Genomic DNA, 26,228 nt, shown 5'->3' with positions numbered 1-26,228 from the left:
TCTGCTGCGATGGCTGGTCCTGGCATCGACTGCATATTAAATGATTCTATAATCAATTGTCTGCTGAGTTGCATTCCAGTTTCATGAAGTGAATGGGAATGTGGGCTTTCACAAATGAATCTGATTGGTACTCCAATGAGAGCTTCATTATTGACAAGCACTGTCTCTGCACTTCTCTACATACGATTGGTTGGTTCTCCACTCACACACTGTGATCCTGCGGATGCAGGGCTGTTACAAAGACGACAATCAGACATTGACACTCAAAGCAAAGAATGAGTTCAAAAAACTGCATTTGATGAAAACATGCAAAACATTTGAACGTTTCTTTGAAACTCAATAACATTAACCACGGATAGCTTTGCGGGACTACATAACAACGTTTTTGTAAAACGTAGAGGTTGTTATTAATTGTTAATTTTGTAACTTTAAACTATCAAGCAACAGTATGCTGTACACCTACACAGGTGGCATAATGGTAGAGCAACTGCCTGGTAATAAATATATCATGAGTTCACATCCTGGGTCCGACCTGCATTAAGTTTATAAAGAACTTTGAGTAGTGCGTAAAGTGCTATAAGATTGTAAAGAATTGTTATTATTATATCTGACAATTTGTTAATTTCAAATTTTAAATGTTTTAAATGTTTAAATGTTTTTTCACTAAATAAGCAAAACATGTAGCACTAGGACTCTCGGCCTCTGTATATCGTCACATAACCTCAGACGTGATCCAAACACAATGTATGCGTTGTTTATAAAAAAGGCACCGCTAATCACACATGTGGTAATGTAAAATGAACCCATGCTTCCTCAGTGTGCAGTAAATGTTGTATTCATGTGTGTCAGTAACTGTTATCACTTGTTATGGGTTTGTGCATTTGTTAAGAGCACACGCTGATACAGCGCATTGCTGCACCCACCACATGACAAATCAACTCAGGATCTCAGATTAGGACCCGAGTGCAGCCATGTTACCGGTGGCTCCTCAGCACAACACTAGTTCAGATGGAGTGGAACAGTGTGAGGCTTTTTTATGCTGGCTGGAGTGCCAATTCTGCCACCAACCCCCAGGTTTCTCCCTGCAGGTTGGAGGGCTGGATGCAGATTAACGTCATACCCAGGATGGAGCAATTGCAGGATAAGGGCCTTGTTCAAGGGTCCAACGAAGTAGAGTCACTTTTGGAGTTTACGGGATTCGAACTGGCAACCATCCAATTGCCAGTGCATAGCCCTAGCCTCAGAGCGACCACTCCGCTTGGGACAGATGTGAGAAAATTAGAATTTTATTTCAAAAGGGAAACAAATGTTACTGCTGATACTGTAAACTATTTTCTTTTTATACACTTTGAGATGTGCCTCAGTCAAAAAGGGAAACGAGGAATAAACATTGTTTTTCAATACATTCATTCGTGTTGGTTTAAAATGTGTTATTTTCTGCTGCTTACTGGCCACAGAAATGTCTGGCCCAGTTAAATTTCTGGGTTTGAAAATCTGGCCCAAATGAATTTGTAAATGAGTAGTAGTGCAATAGGCTTCTAGCTAAATGTCTAATCTGGACAGGTTTAATCGTAATCCCGTCTATTAAAATGTGCAAGCCATTTTTTATCAAAGATTGTCTATTGTAAAGGTAATATACAATATGTTATAAAGTTTAAGTACAGGCTAGCTCTAAATGATACAGTGCCCTGCCCTGAAATGAAACTAAACTGAAGTGAAAACGGAACTCCTTTTTGAAAAAAAAAAATGTAATAAAAGGCAGCCACAGTCTTCCCCTTCTTGTCAGGCATACGCCTGGTTTACTGTTCACTAGCAAAGTGAATTACACTTTTATAGTTTGTCAAAACAGTGTAAAGTTATCACAAGTTTAATTTCCTTGGGAAACAAAATCTGTACTAAGCTGCAAACAGACTGGTTATATAAAACATTCTAAAGACCTGCTTTTCTTTTCAGTGTTCCCAGAAAACACTTCAGTGCTGTCCAGCTTGAGATGTCTTTCAGGTTTTGGCCTTTTACCTGAAATATGTTAACTGAGAGGGCTAAAGCATCCCCCATACAGAAGAGTTAGTAGCTGTTTAAAATTTATTGTTATTGTTGTGCAAATGACTAACAAGCAGATGCAATAATGCAAAATAATCAGCATCTCTAGTCAGGGTATGCTAGATTAAAGTAGCAAGTTTTTAGCCTTGACTTAAAAGCTAAGACAATCTCTCTCTCTCTAAGCAGGAAAGTTGTTCCACAGCTTTGTTAGCCTGTAACTAAAAGAACAAGCTCTATCTTTTATTTTGTTCATTCTTAGAACCGTTAGTATCAATATCAATGATTGGAACTATGATAGACGAGACTCCTACAACTCTGTGTTTGATTAAAGGTTCAATTTCATTTGAAGTTTTAGGGATCTATTCTCCAGGGAAGAATATGGTTCTCATCTAATATTTCTTTTTAGAAAATAGAAAATAAAACCTGTTAGGTGTCTTCAGTGTATTGTGTTGATAATGAAGCAGTATGCCTTTGACAAAAAGCATCTGTTTTTGTGTTAACTACGTCTAGCATGTTAACGATTTCTAAACGGGTATTTTTGACTCTTCCACCGGCCCTAGCAGTGATAGTGCCTTTTTTCCTGAATGAATTGACAATAAAGAATCCTCTGAGTATACTGTGAGCAAATAATTAGCTAAAGCATGTTTACAAAAATAGATCTCCCATTGTATAAAGAGCAATCACCTGTTCCCCTGTCATGACTAAATAACATGCTGCAGGTACCAACGTATTCCCAGATACTGGAAATTAAGCTGTGTCAGCAATATGCTACCTCCAATCTGCTCAACTGTATTTTAGGTAATAATAGTGCTTAGTGAGCCCTGTGTTTACCTCCTTCAAGGCAGATTTGTCATTAAAGTCCAAATACCGCAGTGTTTCTGAGCTGTTAACACAAGTGAGATGTTGTTCTTACTCTACCTGTATGAAAAAATGCAAATGTCTCAGATACTGACTTATTTTTCACACACATTTTTCTATCATACAACTGAGCTTCTTAGTGTTGTGGATTTCTAAAATTCAAGGAAATGTGCCCATCAGTCACAGCCAATGGAGTGCGAAAATGTAAAACCAAAAAAAATTCCTAAACTGTTGAAATAAAATAGCATAGAGCCAGCCTGAAAGTTAGAGGCTTCCAAATACTGTCAGTCAGTGGCAGAGCCAAAAGGATTCTGGGGTTGGCACGGTGGGGAGGGCATTTGCCCCAGGGCCCACTCTAATAGGGGGCTGACAAATGTGGCAAAATAAATAAAAAAAAAAATAATAATCAAATGAAGTATATTTAAAAAACGTAGTGACAAATCCTAATAAAAAGCCTCATTTAAATAATATACACTAGCCAACCTGCGGCGTACCATACGCCGCATAATCAGGCCGGTTTTTTAATCATTTTTAAGCACAGGGAGAAAATTTAACATTTGCAAAATCGGTAATGTAATAAATCAGCAAGAAAAGCAACATTGTAACAATGCACGGAACGAACCAACACACAATCGTCCGTGCGGCGTAGCGAGGTGGGAGGGGGGTGTGTACAAAGTGCAGGAGCATCTATGAAGACGCATGTTTGTCGCAGATGCGAATTGCTGTATGTAGCGTGTACAACACTTTGCTATGCTGCACGCGGTCGTGCGTCGAAACAGAAAACTCGTTTTTTAAAGACTGCTCACTTCATTGTGTTTTAACCTCAGTTGTAAAGGAATGTTTTAATGATCCCATGGGATACCCCTCGCAAACAGTTTTACATGCTGCATATGGCGATTCACCTCCACGAGAAACATGACTCTATTAACAGTCAACGTGTGGGAGGGGGGTGTGTACAAAGGGTAGGGACGAAAACAGTGGGAGCGTATGAGTCGCACTTAGTGGCAATTCCACGGTTTGCAGCCCAAATGGGGTTCAACGGCTTACCCACGCCTAGACACACGCTCAATCTCATGCATAATTATTTATTGAATGGTAAACACTTCTGGAAAGACACGGTTGTCTAAAACAGGTTAGTGTGAGAATACAACAGTAAGTGAATGAAAAGATGGAACTCTAGAGAGAGCAAAATACAACACAATAGTGAACCCGCGGCATAACAAACACCGCATAATTATTTATTGATGGTTGAACACTTCTGGAAAGACACAGGGACACCCCTCAAACGGTTCTACACGCCGCATACAGCGATTCACATCTGCGACAAACAAACTGTTTTACACACTGCATAGAGCGAATCACATCCACGACATGATTTTTCCTAGATGGTCCTGTCGCGTCCACCCTCGCACTCGAAGCATACACACTGCCTGCTCATGTGCCCGGTCGCAACCGCGCCCAGCCTCGTTCTCGAAGCATACACACCGCCTGGTCATGTGTCCGCTCACAAGAGAAACTTACGGAGAGCCGCCCATCAGCTGCCTGTGTGTGTGCCTCTGTTTGTCTCTGGCGCGGCTTTCTCTTGCGCTGCCTCTGTGTGAACCGGTCAGGCGCAGAGAAGGTCAGCTGCTGACAGAGCGTCTCGACTGTTGCAGGGCCTGCATTGGTGAAGCAGGTGAGACGGTAATGAAACAGAGGCACAGGGCTTATTGGTTTTTAAAGACTGATTCCTTCATTGTGCTTTAACCTCAGTTTTAAAGGATTGTTTTAAGGATCCCATGGGATACCCCTCGCAAACCGTTTCACACGCTGCATATGGCGATTCACCTCCGCGAGAAACATGCCTCTATGAACAGTCAACGTAGCTCGGAGGTACATGACATTAACCTGACCTGCACTGCATGTGGCCTCTACGACAGACAAACATAAATAACGCCATTTTTTCTGTGTCGTTGCGTCCGAGTTGGTAGGCGTGGCCCTGCGAGTTGTTGTCGTATCCAATGGTCTTGGAGTTGATGGCCGTGGCTCATTCCTGTGTGCTTAGTGAATCCACGCCCCTTTCGGCGTGCTTTTCATGGTTGTCTTGCCTTAGTGAATTATATATATAGATTACAGAAGTTTAAAAGGAGCACATGTCGATTGCATAAACACATTCATCTCACCACTGTTCTTCCACATGATATTAGAAAATGGGAAAGAACACATCAGGCATGCTGGAGTGCAAAAAATAATAAGATGGAGCTCTCTTTAATTCAACTCTGATTCTGCATATACTTTTTGCTTGAAGCGAACCAACAGCTACACCTGGCCAAATCTGCACTTGTAAGGTATATAAAGATCTGGGGGAGAGAGACAGATCATCTGATGATAAAAACAACCACAAAATATAGAAATAAACAGCTCAGCAGATGCGGATGAATACTACAGTAATGAGAGAGACAGAGAGAGACAAACATGCAGCAAGTGTTGAAAATGACAGTGTTAGTAGCCCATCACACTTTACCAGTACTGACAATGCTGATTTAGCACCCTTGGGAAGGCTTAGCACTCAGGAAAGCTGTCCCACCAATCCCCACAGGTTCTAAAATCCCCTCATTTCATAAGAGCTCTTATTGATTACATGTGAAATCCTTGGAATGTGTGGGTGTTGTGCCCTGTCTGTTTTTGAAATGGTGGCACTAATGTGCTTGAGCCTGCCAGTTGTAAAGCCTGGCTGTATCACTGTTGCCACTGCATCCCTTGTAACCGACTGTTTGATTCCTCATGCTAAGATCCTGTGTTGCCATCTTATTTACAGCTTTTCAAATACACTATAGTTGTCACCATTTGATATTAATCCAAGTCATCTGTTATATATGAGGAAATGTTGCATTGTCTGTGGCCAAAATCTCAATGTTCACTTGTGTATGAACATTAGACAAGTGAGATGAGAACAGACCATTCAGCCCAACAAAGCTCACCACTCCTATCCAGTTAATTCTTCTAAAATAACATCAAGTTTTGAAAGTCCATCAATGGTCCTACTGTCTACCACAGTATATGGTAGCTTATTCCAGGTGTGTATGATTCTCTGTGTAAAGAAAAACCTCTTAATGTTCATGTGAAATTTACCTTTAACACGTTTCCATCTGTGTCCCAATGTTCTTGATTAACTCATTTTAAAGGCACAGTCTCGTTCCACTGAACTAATTCCTTTCATAATTTTAAACACAGGTCTCCTCATATGGGATGTCATTAGATTCTCATATGGCAACAAACTGATCTTGGAAACTCTACCTCCATTACATGACCTGAACACCATGAGCCACTAGTGTCACCCACATCAGCAGAAGAGTAGACGCTAGCTGCTCACAGTAACATGAATCACTTAATGTGCATAACTTTCGTGTAATTTAGGCATACAGTATAAGATTTTCTTCAAATTTATTATTGTCTCTGGTTTCAAGGTTTGGAGTAATGATACATTAAGTGTAATCAAAGGTATAGATAATGTACCTGTTCCCAGAAGATTCTATGTATTGTTCCTCTTTGGGCTTTCATTTACACTTAATAATTGTATTAAAAAGAATATTTCAGATTTGTTTTTACTACTTCAAGTTTGTAGTCTTTTGGCAACAAATTAAAACAGAGAAGAAAACATAACTAATCTATCTACTACAGTATCTAATAAAACACTGAGGTCTATGTGTCCGGTTCCTCAGAGCAATCTGATTGATCAGTTTGTTTTTTTTTGTGATTGGTCAGTTTAGATTTTGTAATGGGAAAGAACGAGAAGGTGCAACTGTGAGACACACATGAGGAGTAAAGGTGTAGGAGGGCATGCTGGGAGTCACTTTCAGAGATGGAAGGTATAAAAGCAGACAGAAGGTGAGCAAGGTGCCTCGAAATTACAAAATCTGAGAGGCCGGCTTTTATGGGAACAGATTCAACAGAGGGAAGGACTGTGGTAATCCACTTACCAGGCATTTCCACTTTAAATGAAAGTCCTAAGAATAGGGTAAAGTCAACTTTTTCAAAATAAACATTAAAGCACTTACCTGTGAGTCATTTAGGGCAGGGTATGCTTTCGCAACCATTTTAGTTTTGTCTTCGGCAGGTTCATGCAGCGAGACACTGGAGACGGATTAGGCGCGCCTCCAGGTCAGGCCTGGTGGAGGACGATGCGCGTACCCGTCATAAAGGTGAGCGTCTCTTTTCTCCTGCTGTTGGCAAAGAGAGGTGCAAAGCATTTTTAGGTAAGAACATGCATGCATGCATTAGTGTGAAGAGGGAATTCCCAAGAAGTACTTACTTTTGTAGTGCGCATCGGCTATTCTGAGGGAGTGTGTCGGGATGCACTCCAGTTTGCGCTCGTGCACGCACAGCCATAAGCCCTATTTGTTACATGCCTTGCAAAGGTTGAGAGGAGCTCCTGTACAGAAAGCATCTCTGTCTGTCGCGATTGGTAAAAGGGAGCAACGTGTTATGGGATTAGGTAAAGAGTTGTGCCCCGACTATAAGAGGCACTGCCTGCCTCGTAAGGGTTGTCTTTAGACTCGGTGGTGTGGTTTGTATAGCTTTTATCAATTAGTATACCAAACAGCGGCTTGTGTCTTATTTTTGTAAATTTCTTATATATATTATAGATATCTCCTAGTTTAGCTTAATTTTGGTGGAGGCATTTATATAGATTTTGGTTTTTGGTGCACTTTGTTATTGCACTTTTTTTTCTTGTAAACATTTTTGTATTCTTTGGACTTTATGTGTAGTTTCTTCCAGAACTCATTTTCTTCATTTAGTAAGACTACCAATTTTCTTGTGTATTTTCATTTTTGGGGACTGCAAATTTCACTGTATATATTGTTCGCTATTTTTGATTGGGACATTATTTTTTGTTGTTTTGTTGCACCTGTAAATAAACCCACTTTTCTTTGGAAATACCACCTTTTTGTGTCTTTGTCTCCATGTCTGACTTCTCACAAATCTGATCCCGGTCAGTCCTGCACTACAAGACACCCACTGTGTGGTCAGGTGCCAACCTTGCCACTGTACGGGCTTTCACAAGGACCTTATGGTATATGTAAGGCAAATCAAATATTTTTACATTTATTCTGTTATCTGTTTTTGACAGGTAACAAAGCTAGCATTCAATAAAACTTAACTCTGTTTCCGTCTTCTGAGAATGAAATTCAAAGGAGGGAGAGATAGGGATGGAGATGCCATGCTTGAGGTTGACCAGAAAGACAGAAGCCGTGTATCTGTGGGAAAGCCAATTGCACTAGTGGGACAAGCACCCATAAAGACTCCTACTACTGTGCGATATCAGAGTTGTATGTTGAGGCAGTCCGCATTCAGCTAATCCTGCATCTCTCTGATTAGTGTTTTACATGAAAGTGTATTTTCTTTGAAGCTAAACTCTGACGAGAGAGCTCATGTGTCACAGTATGTACTGCAGTTGGCATTTTATGCCATTTTTGGGGTTAGCATCGTAGGTTATTGCTTGAACATTTGCTATCTGATTAATGTGGTTGCTACAAGTATTAAAGTGTGTAAGGTATGAAGGTATTGCATGACAATACTATGTGAAGCAAAATAAATAAGAAATATATCAGCAGTGGATCATGTTGCATAAAAGACTTTCCACTTTCTTTACATTAGGATAAACAAAGGAAGCCAAAGAAAGCCTTTTAATCTTTTCAAATAGGAATTTCTAAAATGCATTCGCTGAATTAGCACTAATAAATCTTAGTATCTGTTTCCTCAACCACATTACGTACCTTTATGATAAGCAAGTGCCAAAAACGAACATATTACAACAACAGCAATATTTATTTATATAGCACATTTTCATACAAATGATGTAGCTCAAAGTGCTTTACATGCTGAAGAAAGAGAAAAAAGACAAAATATTAAAAATAAAATTAGGCAACATTAATTAACATAGAATAAAAGTAAGGTCTGATGGCGTGGGAGGACAGAAAGAAAAAAACTCCAAATGGCTGGAAAAAAAAAAAAAATCTGCAGGCGTTCTGAGGCCTTGAGACCACCCAGGCCCCTCTAGGCATTCTACCTAACATAAATGACCTCAATCAGTCCTCAGTTACGGTGCTTTGATGGGGTGGTGGTGACACAAATCGCCACCAAAGAAAACCAGAAAAAGAACAGCAGCGAAAGTCGGGGTTAGTGCGGATTATGGAGCCACCAGGAATGATAACGATAATTAAACGCATATACAGAGTATCAGGATTAAACTAAAATGAAGCTATGAGAAAGCCATTTTAAAATAATGTGTTTTTAGCACTTTTTTTAAAGTGATCCGCCGTATTAGCCTGGCGAATTTATATCGGTAAACTATTCCAGATTTTAGGTGCATAACAGCAGAAGACCACTATTGGCCCTCCCATCTTAAATGAATCAGTCTCAGTGTATTACTGCTTGAAGATGTTGGTTATAGGGCAGAAGTGCTCAAATTATAATGGTGTTAAATAATTTTACATCTAGTCATAGCTGTACACCTTTAAAAAAATCAACAGAATAGAAAAAATAAACTAAAAAATTAAACTTTCAGCCTTTCAACTTTCAATACTAAAGCATTAGCATGTCTTTAATGAGTTCCAGAACGTTATGTTTCTAGTGACTTAACTATTCTCTTGGCTTTGTTTTGGTCTTATATTTGTCGAACAAGACCTACACAGTAGTTGTTTAACTGGCATGATCTAAAAGTTTGCTTGTGTTCTCTTGTTCGTTCGGTTGGATCGTTGAAATGTCCATTCATTCATTGTTGCTTTTGCTTTATTGAAGCATGCTTAATGCTCTTCTTAAACAGTTCTGGTTACTTTTGTAATGGATGAGGGGCATAAACATGATTTATTCAGGGCTCAGGTACAATAAATGTACAAACAAAAATTACAGCTCAGGCATAAAAACTGAAATGACAGAATCGCCAGATCAAGTGTCGTACATCTGAATGTTTTGATTAAATCTTTAGGCAGGGATATCGGCCCTGCCATCTTAAATGAATCAGTCTCAGTGTACATCACAAGTGCAATCTCCTAGGGCAAAAATCAAAACAAAACAAAAAGATTGATGCATCATATATTAAATCATTCAGAAGTTTATTTTATTGACTTACATATTACTCAATTTCAGTTTTCAAATTCTAAGAACAAATTTATATAAAAGCATGACTACACTGTATAAATCTACTTTCTGTTATATTACACCACATAGCTAAATTACCTTTCCTATCTTCTTGCTAAATTTTGTTGAAAGCTGGCCTAAATAAAAACCTGTGAGATAACTCTTCTTTTAAATAAGGAAACAAATCTTATTTAACACAGACGCAGGTTTCTTTCTAAGCGGTTCCCATCTGCTTTGTTCAGATTTCATGGCTGTCTACTGCCTTCTCTGTAATAATTGGAGATAAAGACATTGTTCAGGAGAACAAAGATAAACACCAAACTCACCGTGCCCTTAATTAAGTTGCAATGGCATTGTAAACTAACCATAGAGACAGAGGGGGGAGATATAAATAGCATATAATGCACCTTTGATGATTAATTTCTTAAAAAGCTATATAAATAAATCTTGATTGATTGATTGAAAGAGCTATAAAGATGATGATCTTGAGGCTGTGCTGATGCAACAAACACTAGGGATAAAATACACTGATACACTGAAAATACACTCGGCTTACCTGAAAGTGATGGCTTGTATATAAGAAAATCTGTGACAAATGATGTTTGCCATTGTGCATTAACTATATACAGTTAGTTCATAAAATATGGAGAACAAGAAACCTTTGAGAAAGTTTCAGGTTGAACTAATCAACACCTTACTGCATTGTGCTTCACTTTTAAATTTAAGGAATAAATAAATCTCCATTCTTTATAAAACAAAAAAAAAATCTAAATAAATGTAATAATTTGCAGAGTTAACATAAACAATACATTAAAAAATAACTGTGATAAGCCTATACCTGATGCAATATAAACGTAAAGTTGTACAGTGCAAAAAAATACATCTGCAAAAAATAGACAAAAAAACTTTAAATGGGAAGTAGTAAGCAAAATTTACTTGACAAGATTTCTTAAAGTAAGCTAAGTAATCATAAGTGCAATTTTTTGGATAAGTCGATAATTCTAAAAATAAGGAAAGCTAGATTTAATATCTTATTTTAAATACTTTTCACTTTGCTTAGATTTAATTATTTTCAGTGTAGTAGTATTATTTATGGATTGTCACGAATGTATGAAGAGCAGTAGAAGCTGCCCACCTGTTTTTTTTAGCGTTCCATAAATTGATAATGCGATACCAGGGTGAAGTCGCACCTACAAATCAGGAGGCTTCTCCAGGCCTGAACTGAGAGACACAGAGGCATGTGTCCGAAGTTGATATGTGACTTCTAAGCCCACTTTAGGAAGAAAACAGCAAAGCACTGAATTTAGAAAGTTGCCAGCAGAGAATACATGTGTAAAGAAAAAGAAAGAGAAGAGTGAGTCCATCCATCCATTTTCCAACCCACTGAATCTGAACACAGGGTCACAGGGGTCTGCAGGAGCCAATCCCAGCCAACACAGGGCACAAGGCAGGAACCAATCCCCACCGCAAGACACACACACACCCACACTAGGGACAATTTAGAATCGCCAGTCCACCTAACGTGCGTGTCTTTGAACTGTGGGAGGAAACCGGAGTACCCGGAGAAAACCCACACTGACACGGGGAGAACATGCAAACTCCACGCAGGGAGGACCCGGGAAGCGAACCTGGGTCTCCTAACTGCAAGGCAGCAGGGCAACCACTGCGCCACCATGCCACCCAAAGAGTAAGTCAGGGTCCTTAAAAAGTTTACAGTCCAAGAACAGCTTAAAAGTAGCAAATTTGCTCAAAATAATAGTCCAATATCTCAGGTAGACAAAATTATACATCTGAAAGTAGGGGGCAGTGTCAGAGCTGAGAGCATTAGGCATATACCATCAAAGATATTTCAGAGTGGTAGGATGGGTATATAACATCACACAATAGGGTGAAGGTCCCCTTTGGAAATTTTATAGTGGTAAAGAACATATATACATGTGAATAGCAGGGGAAGAGGTGCCAAAATGATAAAAAAAACATGGTAAAAATGGGGGGAGGGGTGAACAATAGCCCAAAATGCCATGTTGTTTTAAAAAAAGGAGCCTAAAAACACAACCTGTGAAAGCCCATTTTTTCCCTGCCGATGATGATCAAAAATAGCCCAAGTGGCCAAGGACACCATGGATCTAGCAACACTGGACTGAATGAAAGTAGATTTATGTTCACGGCATAGCTTACAAGAAAGCAGCTGGCATGACGTGGTTGCAAACATGCATGCATGTGTGGAAAGGTTTAGATTTGAAATAGTGAAATTAGACCTGAGCAGTGGATGTCACAGGTGCGTGATTCGACTTCCCTTGCTATTGGGGAACCAAAGAAGATGTGAGTGGGGATTGGCTAAACAATAGGGCTAGTGGTGTCAAACTGAAGTCCAGACCACCAAGGGTCCTTTTGACCAGTTTTTGGGCTAGTCAATGGAGGCTATGATCGAGGTGCTCAAGAGACTGAGTGAGGAGTCTGAGTGTCTGGGTTTGCGAGTGTCCTGGATAAAAACCAAGATCCAGGCTTTTAATGAACTTATGGGCACAGCCCGTAACTGAGTGTGTCGACCTCGTCGAGAGGTTTGCTTACCTTGGCAGTGACATTCATGTCTCTGGAGACTCTACCTGTGAAGTTAGTAGATGGATTGGGAGAGCATGAGTGGTCATGAGGTTGCTGGAAAGGGGTGTGTGGTGCTCCCGATATCTATGCAAAAGGACGAAGGTCCAAGTCTTTAGAGTCCTGGGGCCTCATGTATAAACGGTGCGTACGCACAGAAACGTTGCGTAAGAACTTTTCCACGCTCAAATCGCGGTGTATAAAACCTACACTTGGCGTAAATCCACGCACTTTTCCACGGTACCTCATACCTTGTCGTATGCAAGTTCTCCGCTCGGTTTTGCAGACTGGCGGCACCCAGCGTCAAAGCAGTGCTACTGTTCCTGTGTGGTTATACCTTATTTTCCTGACGCGGCTTTATAAATACACCGAAACTAACCGCATATTGTTTATTAGTGTAATGCATCTGATTGTAATTAACTTGTAACAATATAATGGTAGAGGGAACAGCCATAGTATTCCAAATACCATAACTGCTTTAGCGTTGTTACTCTCACTTCTTTTCTTCTTCTTCTTCTTTCAGCTCCTCTTGTTAGGAGTTGCCACAGCGGATCATCTTTTTCAATATTTCTCTCACTGCACCACTCAGAGTATTTATATCACTGTATGTGAGTGTGAATCACAGCAGCAGTTGATCGGAAAGGGAATTATCGGTATACAGCTTCAAGGACACGCTGTCTCAGCCACTGCAAAATGTTTTAAAGCCTTTCCTGTACGGACCTCGCGGTTCAGAAACAGAAATGATATCATTTCTAAGGTGAAATTCAGCAAAATATGTTTATTAAATTCCATCCATCCATCCTCTTCCGCTTATCCGAGGTCGGGTCGCGGGGGTAGCAGCTTAAGCAGAGAGGCCCAGACTTCCCTCTCCCCGGCCACTTCTTCCATCTCTTCGGGAGAATCCCAAAGGCGTTCCCAGGCCAGCCGGAGACATAGTCCCTCCAGCGTGTCCTGGGTCTTCCCCGGGCCTCCTCCCGGTTGGGCGTGCCGGAACACCTCACCAGGGAGGCGTCCAGGAGGCATCCTGATCAGATGCCCGAGCCACCTCATCTGACTCCTCTCGATGCGGAGGAGCAGCGGCTCTACTCTGAGCCCCTCCCGGATGACTGAGCTTCTCACCCTATCTTTAAGGGAAAGCCCAGACACCCTGCGGAGGAAACTCATTTCAGCCGCTTGTATTCAGCGATCTCGTTCTTTCGGTCACTACCCATAGCTAATGACCATAGGTGAGGGTAGGAGCGTAGATCGACTGGTAAATTGAGAGCTTTGCCTTACGGCTCAGCTCCTTTTTCACCGCGACAGACCGATGCAGAGCCCGCATCACTGCGGATGCCGCACCGATCCGCCTGTCGATCTCACGCTCCATTCTTCCCTCACTCGTGAACAAGACCCCGAGATACTTGAACTCCTCCACTTGGGGCAGGATCTCTCCCCCAACCCTGAGAGGGCACTCCACCCTTTTCCGGCTGAGGACCATGCTCTCGGATTTGGAGGTGCTGATTCTCATCCCAGCCGCTTCACACTCAGCTGCGAACCGATCCAGAGAGCTGAAGATCACGGCCTGATGAAGCAAACAGGACAACATCATCTGCAAAAGCAGTGACCCAATCCTGAGTCCACCAAACCGACCCCTTCAACACCCTGGTTGCGCTTAGAAATTCTGTCCATAAAAGTTATGAACAGAATCGGTGACAAAGGGCAGCCCTGGCGGAGTCCAACTCTCACTGGAAACGGGCTCGACTTACTGCCGGCAATGCGGACCAAGCTCTGACACCGGTTGTACAGAGACCGAACAGCTCTTATCAGGGGTCCGTACCCCATACTCCCGAGCACCCCCACAGGATTCCCCGAGGGACACGGTCGAATGCCTTTTCCAAGTCCACAAAACACATGTAGACCGGTCGGGCAAACTCCCATGCACCCTCCAGGACTCTGCTAAGGGTGAAGAGCTGGTCCACTGTTCCGACCAGGACTAAAACCACACTGTTCCTCCTGAATCCGAGGTTCACTATCCGACGGACCCTCCTCTCCAGAACCCCGAATAGACTTTTCCAGGGAGGCTGAGGAGTGTGATCCCTCTATAGTTGGAACACACCCTCCGTCCCCTTTTAAAGAGGGGACCACCACCCCGGTCTGCCAATCCAGAGGCACTGTCCCGATGTCCATGCGATGTTGCAGAGACGTGTCAACCAAGACAGTCCTACAACATCCAGAGCCTTAAGGAACTCCGGGCGATCTCATCCACCCCGGGCCCTGCCACCAAGGAGTTTTTGACCACCTCGGTGACTTCAGTCCCAGAGATGGGAGAGCCCACCTCAGAGTCCCCAGGCTCTGCTTCCTCATTGGAAGGCATGTTAGTGGGATTGAGGAGGTCTTCGAAGTACTCCTCCCACCGACCCACAACGCCCCGAGTGAGGTCAGCAGCACCATCCCCACCATATACGGTGTTGACACTGCACTGCTTCCCTCCTGAGACGCCGGACGGTGGACCAGAATCTCCTCGAAGCCGTCCAAAGTCGCTCTCCATGGCCTCCAAACTCCTCCCATGCCCGAAGTTTTGCCTCAGCAACAACCGAAGCCGCGTTCGCTTGGCCTGCCGGTACCTATCAGCTGCCTCCAGAGACCCACAGGACAAAAAGTCCTATAGGACTCCTTCTTCAGCTTGACGGCATCCCTCACCGCGGTGTCCACCAACGGGTTCGGGATTGCCGCCACGACAGGCACCGACCACCTTGCGGCCACAGCTCCGTCAGCCGCCTCAACAATAGAGGCACGGAACATGGCCCATTCGACTCAATGTCCCCACCTCCCTCGGGACGGGTTGAAGTTCTGCCGGAGGTGGGAGTTGAAGCTACTTCTGACAGGGGACTCTGCCAGCCGTTCCCAGCAGACCCTCACAACACGCTTGGGCCTACCAGGTCTGACCGCATCTCCCCCACCATCGAAGCCAACTCACCACCAGGTGGTGATCAGTTGACAGCTCCGCCCCTCTCTTCACCCGAGTGTCCAAGACATATGGCCGCAAGTCCGGCGACACGACCACAAAGTCGATCATCGACCTGAGGCCTAGGGTGTCCTGGTGCCAAGTGCACATATGAACACCCTTATGCTTGAACATGGTGTTCGTTATGGACAATCCATGACGAGCACAGAAGTCCAATAACAAAACACCGCCGGGTTCAGATCGGGGCCATTCCTCCCAATCACGCCTTCCAGGTCTCACTGTCATTGCCCGTGAGCATTGAAGTCTCCCAGCAAAACGAGGGAATCCCAGAAGGTATGCCCTCTAGCAACCCTCCAGAGACTCCAAAAGGGTGGATACTCCAAACTGCTGTTGGCGATACGCACAAACAACAGTCAGGACCCTTCCCCACCCGGCGGAGGGAAGCCACCCTCTCGCCCACCGGGTAAACCCCAATGCACAGGCTCCAAGTCGGGGGGCAATAAGTATGCCCACACCTGCTCGGCGCCTCTCACCGGGGGCAACTCCAGAGTGGTAGAGAGTCCAGCCCCTCTCAAGGAGATTGGTTCCAGAGTCCAAGCTGTGCGAAGTTAGCCCGACTATATCTAGCCGGAACCTCTCGACCTCGCGCACTAGCTCAGGCTCCTTCCCTTCAGAGAGGTGACATTCCACGCCCCAAGAGCCAGTTTCTGTAGCCGAGGATCAGACCGCCAAGGTCTCCGCCTTCGGCCACCACCCAACTCACACTGCACCCAACCTCCTTGGCCCCTCCCATAGGTGGTGAGCCCATGGGGAGGAGGACCCACGTTACCTCTTCGGCTGTGCCCGGCCGAGCCCCATGGGTGCAGGCCCGCCACCAGGCGCCGCCATCGAGCCCCACCTCCAGGCCTGGCTCCAGAGGGGCCCGGTGACCAGGCCCGGGCAAGGGAAAACGTCATCCAAAGGTTTCGTTCATCATTGGAGGTTTGTTGAACCGCTCTTTGTCTCATCCCTCACCTAGGACCAGTTTGCCTTGGGTGGCTCTACCAGGGGCATAAAGCCCTGGACAACATAGCTCCTAGGATCATTGGGACACGCAAACCCCTCCACCACGATAAGGTGACGGTTCAAGGAGGAGTGTTTATTAAATTATACAGATAAAACGTTAACTTCATTTAAATAATCTATATTCTTCACTGGGAGTGTCGTTAAGGATAGAATAATTAAACATGTACTACGAAGATATTTCAATGTTCTTTAAACGTTTTGAAGAATCAGCGCTAAGCTTACAGATGGCTTAACGTCTATTACAGAGCTGATTGTATGGCGATCGGTTACTTAGGGAAAGAAAAGCACTGACTGCAGTGACGGCTACGCCAATATATATTGAATATAAAACAGAAAGAGAAAATAACAACACAACTAAAAACACAGCGACAAATTTCGGTAAAAGTTAAATGCTTGTGTCATGAGCACGAGGCAGCTATTAGTGTCCACAACGGACGTAGCCATTCACTGTGCATAAGCTACCTCACTGACGGGCGGGCGAAGGAGCCACCGATTCTTCCTCTGCCCAGTGCCACCACAAGCCTAGAGCCGCCCCGATTGTACTGCTGCAATAAATTATTTCATCGAAGTGAAACACATGTTTAATAACGTGCTTTAACTCCTATTATCATGAAAATGATATCACGTATACATCTCAGTATTTTAGTTATTCAGAGAACTGTAATATTACGAATGTAATTGATTCTGTGTCCAGTTGGAGGAAGAGAGCCAGTTTAAAAAGCAAGTAGTGATTCACACACATAGATCACATAGAAGATCAAATACAAAACAAAGCATTTAACGTGCTACTTTAATTACGATGTGATTTGAGAAACTGGTTAATTAAACGATTTTAAGATGAAGTTTATGATGTTCTACTTTAATGACAAAATAAACTACGTGATTAAAGTGGAAATGTCGAGATTGAAGTTGACATTTCGTGCTTTTTCCTCACTGTGTGCCTTTTTTCTCTGTACCCTAATAAGCTTTCATATGACACTCAGACAGTGGGCTTACAATTCGGCTTTTCACGGCGACTTTGATATGTGACTTCTTTTTTTATTTCCGGCACTGTGCGATTTGTGAATGTGAGCTTTCAAGTTTCTCCAACACGCTATGTCACTCGATCAACTTCCTTTTGTTGATTATACCACGGTTTTTTTGAACCAATAGTATGTTTTTCATTTGCCTCCACTTGGTATTCGCTGAAATTCTTATATTTTCCCCCGTGCTTTTCCCATTGTCTTTTCACAGAAGGCTGCACTTAAGGGCGATTTATATTGATTTGCATATTCAAATAGGCGTAATTCTGGGAGGATTTGGGGCGTTACATAATGCGCGTACACGAGCGTTAGTTTTCACGCTGATCGGGATTTATGTAGCGGCAGAACGTGGAAGTTGGATTACGCACAGATTCCTGCATCTGGATTTTTCTGTGCGTAAACACATTTCGGCTTTTGTGTTTATGCCATGTTATAGTGCGAGTTCTACGCACGGCGTTATACATGAGGCTCCTGGTGCTTCCTGTCTTGCTATATGGTTGTGAGACATGGACGCTATCCAGTGACCTGAGACTGGACTCCTTTGGTACTGTGTCTCACTGGGAAATCCTTGGGTACCATTGGTTTGACTTTGTGTCGAATGAGCGGTTGCTTATGGAGTCCTGAATGAGGCACATTACCTGCATTGTGAGGGAGCGTCAGTTACGGCACTATAACCATGAGGCACATTTCTCCAAGGGTGATCCGGCTCATAAGATTCTCATTGTTGGGGACCCAAGTGGCTGGACCAGGCCAAGGGGTCGCCCACGTAACACCTGGCTGCGGCAGATGGATGGTCATTTCCGGATGGTAGGACTTGACCATGTGTCTGCCTGGGGGGTTGCCAACCGGGATCCTGAGTTGTTTTGCCGTGAAGTAGGTGGGTGCGGCCATGCACTGGTACAGTGTTAATCTTAAGGTGTGATAGTAGACCAACCTGGTAATGAATCTGATGAGTACACTTACTCCTAGGTAAAGGATAAGTAGAGGGAAATATTATGATAACACAGCACGTGATTTCCAGCAGTGATTAAAGTTGCCTGCTGCAATGCCACAGGGAAGGGAGAAAAACAAAGTGCTACAGAAAAATAGTAATACATATTTTTCTGCAGTTATATTCTTAAATAAACACACATTATACACTTCATGTCCAAATGTTGTTGTTATTATTAAAACATGAAAAAGTTTGTCTTTTAGGTATGTGTTCAACATTTCTTGCATTTCCTGTCATCCTACACTTACATAGATCTTTATAGACATGAACCACACATGAAATGCATGTGTTCTAAATAATGACATATTATTTACCCTATACAGCTCCAGGTACTTCACTCCAAGATAAACAAGGCTTGAGCTGGGAGAGTTGTTTGCCTTTCCTGCAGCAGTGGGAGGATGGGATAGCAGGCTGCTTGTGCTTATCAACACATTTACAACACAAAAGATGCTGATTGAGAGGTGCAAACAGATTTAGGGTGTGCTGGGAATTTTGAGTTTTTTCGTAATCTTTGGTAATTATAATGTTAATGTATTATTACAGCCTCTTTCCCAAACCTGATCCACATTTTGTAAATGATTGGAAATGCACTTGAATGTGCAGAAAAAATATGAACAGGCCAGCTTGTAAGAAGAGACAACCAAAGAGAGTTCCGACAGAAGTACAGTACATATAATGCAGCTACGATGAATAAGAAACATGGTGGTTTTAGATCTGACAAAAAAAGACTCTGCTGCCTGATGTTTTATGCTTTATGTACCACAGAAGAATGGAAGAAAGAAGAAAGAGAGCCAAGATTACATGTGAATTCACCATACCTATAAAGCCTTCTCAAGATCACCAGCTCCATTAGGCAAACGTTATTGCTATATTACATATGTGAACATAAGAGACAGCTTAAGGGCAGTAGTAATGGTATTACCCCACTGCTCCAGGGTTGGCACTGTGCACTAAAGTCTTTTATGTTCTTCCCTCTGCAGACCGTAAGACCGATGGCATTACCATCACTGGCAACACTTACAGTGTCTGTTCACCTGGACCCGCCTCTTCCTGCCTGGTCCTTAAAATCAGATGATCCGCTATCTTAGAGCAGTCATAATTGGACTTGTGACTGCAAAGATGTTTTCTTTGGTTTTTTTTTCTACAATTATAAAGGGTTCACCATCTGGTGCCCCAAACCTTACTGCTGCTTTGTCTCTTTCCATGCAGCTATCAGAAAAAGGGGCAAGTTTGCGATATTTTAGAAATGTGAAACTGTGCAGGAAAGTCATCATGCAGTTTTGGATACATTGAGATTTCTAGCTGTGTAATCTGACATTCTCATGCAATAAGATCAGCAACTGTAAGTAGAGGTTGTTTAATGTGACAGTGCATTAAAGGAGAAAAGCTGATAAAATTCTCTACAGAGTTGAAAGATTTGGGGGAGGAACTTAAAAAGAAAAAATATAGAGATCAGCAAATCTGCAAGCAAACCAAGCATACAAAAGAACAGCGATAACAGAAAAGCAAATGACATACTCCGCACTCCATTAACTCACCTATACTACAGTATATACAATAGTTGTATCTACTGTATTACAAGAAATAAAAGAACAAGTCATAAAGGGATGGAGAAATTCTGTGATCCCCATACAATTTAAGGAAAATAAAAAAATGTAAAAGCAAAACATCCAGGCAGGGAGAGGCGGGTCCAGGAGGGTGTATGACAGAAGTGAAGGTGTCAACCTTCCGTACTGCAGAAGGAGGAGAAGAAAAGGCATTAGACAACAGCGCCAACCCCTGGTCTAAAGAAAAATGACAATCATTAGGGTCCTTTAGTACCCTATACCCTGTATAATCTCATTATATTCTTTAGTCATTTAAACAATACATTTCATAACACAATGTTTTATAATACTTGCATAATAAAGATACAGAGAACCATAGGGATACAAAAATATGTACAATAATGTATTTAAAAATAAAGCACCAGGATTTCAAAAGTAGCATTTCTAGTACAAATGCTCCACATTAAATGTCAAAAAACTGATAAATAATAAAGCCTATGAAATTTCAGATAACCATTATTACACATAATGTAAGGTATTCTAAAAAAGAAATATACATGTAAAAAGGGATTTCTGAAATAAAAGTCAAATATTGCATTTAAATAGGAATATTTTACTCACAAAAATTACTAAAGTTTGCAGAAAAGTTTGAAGATGAAAAAACTGTATTCATTTTATCGTTTTAAAAATCATTCCTGCAGAATAATGTTGCATTTGCTTTACTCTGCAAAAATCTGAAAACAATATATTAAGGCAATATTAAGAAGGCAGGAGAAGAGGCAGCGGGCAGAAGAGGAGACTGCTAAATAATGCAAGAGAAGCCTGAATAAATGTATTAATCCCAGAAAAAATGACAAGCAGTTGGTGGCCTACAGACCTGCTCTGTGGCACAAGGCTGTGCAAAGATCCACCTAAGACCATTAAATTGTATGAAATATTTATGTGAGGTGTCTTACTGTGGGATGGTGGGTTCGCAGGGCCAACGATGGAGCAATAGGGTGTTGCAGGGTGCATCATGACTCAGATGATACAGATCCATTTAGTAAGGGTCTTATGGGGCTGCATATAAGAGATCTAACTTCCAGTGTGTAGTACTACAATATTTTGCAGTGTTTTAAAACACAACATTGAAAGCCAGCCCTGTTGAGTCCTCCCAACATAATAGCCATTAGGTCTGTCTGTGCTGTCAGAGCTTTGATGACATGATACAAAAAGTATCATTATTCTTTGTTTCTTCCTAAAGCCAACCAGTACACACAAAATCAAAGTAACTCAAAGGTAGAAATTTAACATACAAAAGGAAACAGAATTCAAAGCTGAGCACATGAAGTGTAGCACTACAGTGAGATATGAAACAGCTCTAACAAAATGAAAGCTGTTCAACAGTTGTTTGAGTTCATAAAACTACAGACATCCAGGAGGAGAGCAGAGGGGTAAAGACTCTAAGAAGTCCCAAGATGCCATTTAAAGAGGTGTTTCTTCAAAAGTCAGCTGAACATCAGGAAATTGTGACAATCGTGAGAAGCTCATTCCAGAATGTGGGAGTACAAAATGAGAAGCATAGTCCAGTATTAAAAGTAATAATCTTAAGAAAAGGAAAGACTGGAGATACTGAAGAGGAGACACAAGTCAACACATGTGGCTGGATGACAGTGGACACAGGGAAAAAGAAGAGTAGTGTATGTAAGACAAGGCACTCGATATACCAGTTTAACAGGTGTGGAGGAGTTTTGAGAGATTGAGAAGCAGAATAAGCCTTAAGTATATCATACATTTTAATATTTTGTATGTGACTGGCTCAGTGTGAACAACTAGGGATGTGCGCTTCATCGTTCCCCTGGGACTGACTGGTGCACTGTTCAGGGTTGGTTCAATTTCCCTATGATTTTTTTGGAAAACTATTGGATTAATACAATTTCACACTTTATTATGTTTATATTATATGCATAAATCAGGGTAGAAACAAAATGAAAGCACAACGTTCAAGATAACTGTTTGATGGCCATAACTGCAGTAAAGCAAGAGATGTTTTAATACGTACACTGAAGACAGTGGATTGTAGCAGATCTGTCCCCATTTCTGCAAGTTAAGTTTAAATTCCTCAATATTATATTATTGAAATGAGTGTGAACCAATTTCAGTTTTATCCAATGACAAAGAGGCTCTGAAGGACATATGGTGTGTTGTAAAGGAAAATCTGAGTAAAGGAAAAGAACCTTACAAAGCCTGAATAGAAAACAAACTCACTAAGAATAACATAAGGGATGTCTGGAATTAATTGGGTATAATTACAGGACTTGAGCAGATCAGAGCTCAGGTTCTAGAAGGGGATGTGGACAAAGCTAGCTCCCTGAACCAATTTTAATAGATTTTCCCTCTTACTGCCAACTTCTTCCAATGACCAGTCTCCCCACATCATCCCTGCTACATCAATAACTCCTACCACATCAACTAGAATGGCCAGTGACAAGTGAGCCTCTTACCATCTGTGTGGATGGTCCATAACTGAAGACCAAGTAAGGAAGAAACACAGAAAAAGCTGCATGACTAGTCCTTGAGTTCTTAAGGCCTGTGCTTACCAGCTTTGTCGTGTCCCCTGTCACCTGTTCAGTCTGTCCCTAACTTCAGAAAGTGTCACTGCTGTAGAAAACATCCTGCATTGTTCCTGTTCCATAGAAAGCAGAAGCCTCTTCATTTAATGACTACAGACCAGTGGCACTTACATCTCACATCATGAAGACCTTTCAGGCACAGGTCCTGATCTCTATGAGTCCACTTGAGGTAGACTACCTGGACCCACTCTCACATAAAATGGAAAAACCTAGTAACTGTCATTTATTTCATAATTGAGTTTTTTAGTTTTTGGAGTTACTAGGTCTTTCCTGATGTTAAAAGGTAGTGGTGATGGCCAAATATGTCTTTATTCTGGTCATGATCACAATGGAAGAAGCTATTATGTACACAGTATTTTACATACTGTAAGACAAAAACCTTGCAACTCCACTGACCAAAGACGCCTACCAATGAAAATGTTGGATTATGATCATGTGATTTAAATGCTCCAATCTTTAAATGGCAGGTGTTATTGATTCGTGAAAAAACAATATTGTGTATGTGAAGCACAGGAAAAATTAAATCTAGAGATCGTTAATTATAGGGGTACATTATTTTCTCAATTTGCCGAAAATTTGAAAGATGTGACATACTAGGTTTTTCCAAAGTTGGCGAGCACTGTAGTTTGCCTGTAAGACAAAGATTGGAGTGGAGGATGTAATTATCTGTCAGCTCCACAAGGCTCATTCTCACTGGAACAAAGCTGGAAGCACTGTGATGATTCTGTTTTTTTCATTTCTCCAGTACCATCAATACCATCCAGTCATCTCTGTAAAGGGGAAAATATGGTGTCCTGGATTGTGAATTATCTTTTAGGTAGAACAATATTTGTGAGGATCAAGAACTGTGATTGTGATGTGGATGTGAGCAACACTGGAGCACCTCAAGGAACAGTCATGTCGTCTCCTATTCTATTCACTCTGTACTCCTCCAACTATAAATATAACATCGGGTCATGTCACTTGCAGAAATTCCCAGATGATTCCGCACATATGGGGCTGCATTGATAAAGGGGTTGAGACAGAGGAGAGGAGTCAGGTGGAGAACTTTATTTCTTGGTGCAAAGAGAATTGTCTACAGCTTCACATCAGCAAAACCCAGGAAGTGCCTCTTTGTCTAGTCACTATTCAAGGAGTTGATGCAGACTTGATGTAATGTTACAAATAATTGGGGCACATCAGTGGCACATAGGACTGGACACAGAGGAACTATATAAGAAAGGGCAGAGCAGGCTCTTTTACCCTTAGGAGACTGCACTCCTTTCATGTGGGAAGTGACATCCTACAACTCTGATGCCCAGTGTGATTTTCTACGCTGTGGTGTGCTGGGCTGTTAACATCAGTTCAAGGGAGGCCCACAGAATCAACAAATGAATTAAAAGGGCAGGCTTAGGTATGGGATGCATTCTGGGCTCTCTGGAGGTCGTAGTGAAGAAGAGGATTAAAACAAAACTGCATGCCATTATGAACAATGCTGCACATCCCCTATCTGACACACCAACACTGAGGACTTTCAGCCAGTGAATCATCAACAGAAGTGTGTCAGGAAATGCTAAGGGGGCTCCTTTACACCAACAGCCATATGCCTGCATAATGTCTGACTGTGACTGTGACAGCCAAGTCAGAGGTTTTATTTTCTTCTTTTGAATTTTCCTGCTTTATAATCATTCTGGTGTGTGTTCAGACCAATGTGTATGTGTATAATTTTATGTATTTATTTATTTAAAGAGCTTCAGTAAAAGGCCGAATTTCACCCTGGAGAGAAATAAAGTTCTATCTATCTATCTATACAAATTTACATGGTGGATTATTGTCCCCTTATTGATTTTACAGTTTATACATGGTTAGTCTTGCAATTCATTCTGGAAAGCTCCAGGGTCCTCATGCATAACGCAGTGCGTAGAATTCACAAGATGCTTGCTGCGCCATGCGCAACCTTCGATGAAATACTTTATTGCAGCAGTACTGTCTCTTTCAAACATACTAACCTCCAATTCCTGTCCTTACTGTTCTTTCTCCAAATACTCAATCGCCACACAATCAGTTCTGTAATAGACGTTAAGCCATCTGCAAGCTTAGAACACAGATTCTTCAAAACTTTTAAGGAACATTAAAATATTTTCATAGTATGTGTTTAATTATTCAATCCATTCAATGTCACGCCAGCACCAGCAAGATTACAGCGCGAGGCAGGAACAATCCGTGAATGGACCACCAGCACCTCGCTAATGCTGCACCACCGTGTCCTCACATGTTTAATTATTAACAATATAGATTATTTAAATGAAGATAATGTTTAATCTGTATAATATAATAAACATATTTTGCTGCATTTCATCTTAAAAATGATATCGTTATCGTATGTAAATACATGCTTTATAAAGTGCTGCAGGTTGTGCAATATTATAACTGTATTGCAAGTTTACAGTGAGGTAATTGTACTTACAAGTACAAACAGTTCTACAAGCAGCACTTGTTGGACTGAACGAGTGCATTTATAGTTCTTGGGATGAAACTGTTTCTGAACCGCAAGGTCAGTACAGGAAAGGCTCTGAAACGTTTGCCGTATGTGAGCAGTTCAATAGACAGCATGGCTGAGGCAGCGTGTGCTAGATGCTGTATACCGAGAATTCTCTTTCTGATCAGCTGCTGTACAGCTGTGATTCCATACTCAGATACAGTGATATAAATACTCCAAGTGGTGCAGTGAGAGTAATTTAGAAAGATGTGGCAACCCCTAACGGGAGCAGCTGAAAGAAGAAGAAGAAGAAGGTGCAGTGAGAGTAACAACAATAAAGCAGCTATGGTATTTAGAATTGTTTGACCAGTCTGTGGACCATTATATTGTTACTGGTTAATTACAATCAGATGCATTAAACTAATAAACAATATGCGGTTAATTTCAGTGTATTTATAAAGCCGCGTCAGGGATGTGGATCTAAAAAAGAAAGGGTAACCACGCAGGAACAGAAGCACTGCTTTGACACTGGGTGCCGCCAGTCTGCAAAACCGAACACAGAACTTGCATATGCCAGGGTTGGAGCTACCGTGGAAATATGTGTGGCTTTACGGCAAGTTTAGCTTTTATTCATCGCGATTTGAACGTGTAAACGTTCGTACGCAACATTTTTGTGCGTACGCACCATTTATACATGAGGCTCCAGGTCATCCGTTAATGGTGTCACATTTTATATTAACAATGTCTAATGTAAAGAGAACATTTTAATATTATGCATATGGTTGGCTTGGGATTTAAAGAGCACTTGCTTGTGATTTCACACCTCAGTGCACACAACCAGTGTGTGTATATTAGAAAAGGTGTAGAACTAGACCATCAGAAGCAAACTTCTTTAGTATATGTGCCGGCTCCTATGATAATTTGGCTTGCCATACAGGTTCAGTGTGAAGTAACAAACAATTTAGTATTTGCTA

Source organism: Polypterus senegalus, chromosome 1 (assembly GCF_016835505.1).
Source record: "Polypterus senegalus isolate Bchr_013 chromosome 1, ASM1683550v1, whole genome shotgun sequence".
NCBI classification, from domain to species: domain Eukaryota; kingdom Metazoa; phylum Chordata; class Cladistia; order Polypteriformes; family Polypteridae; genus Polypterus; species Polypterus senegalus.
Note: the sequence above shows the minus strand (reverse complement) of the source record.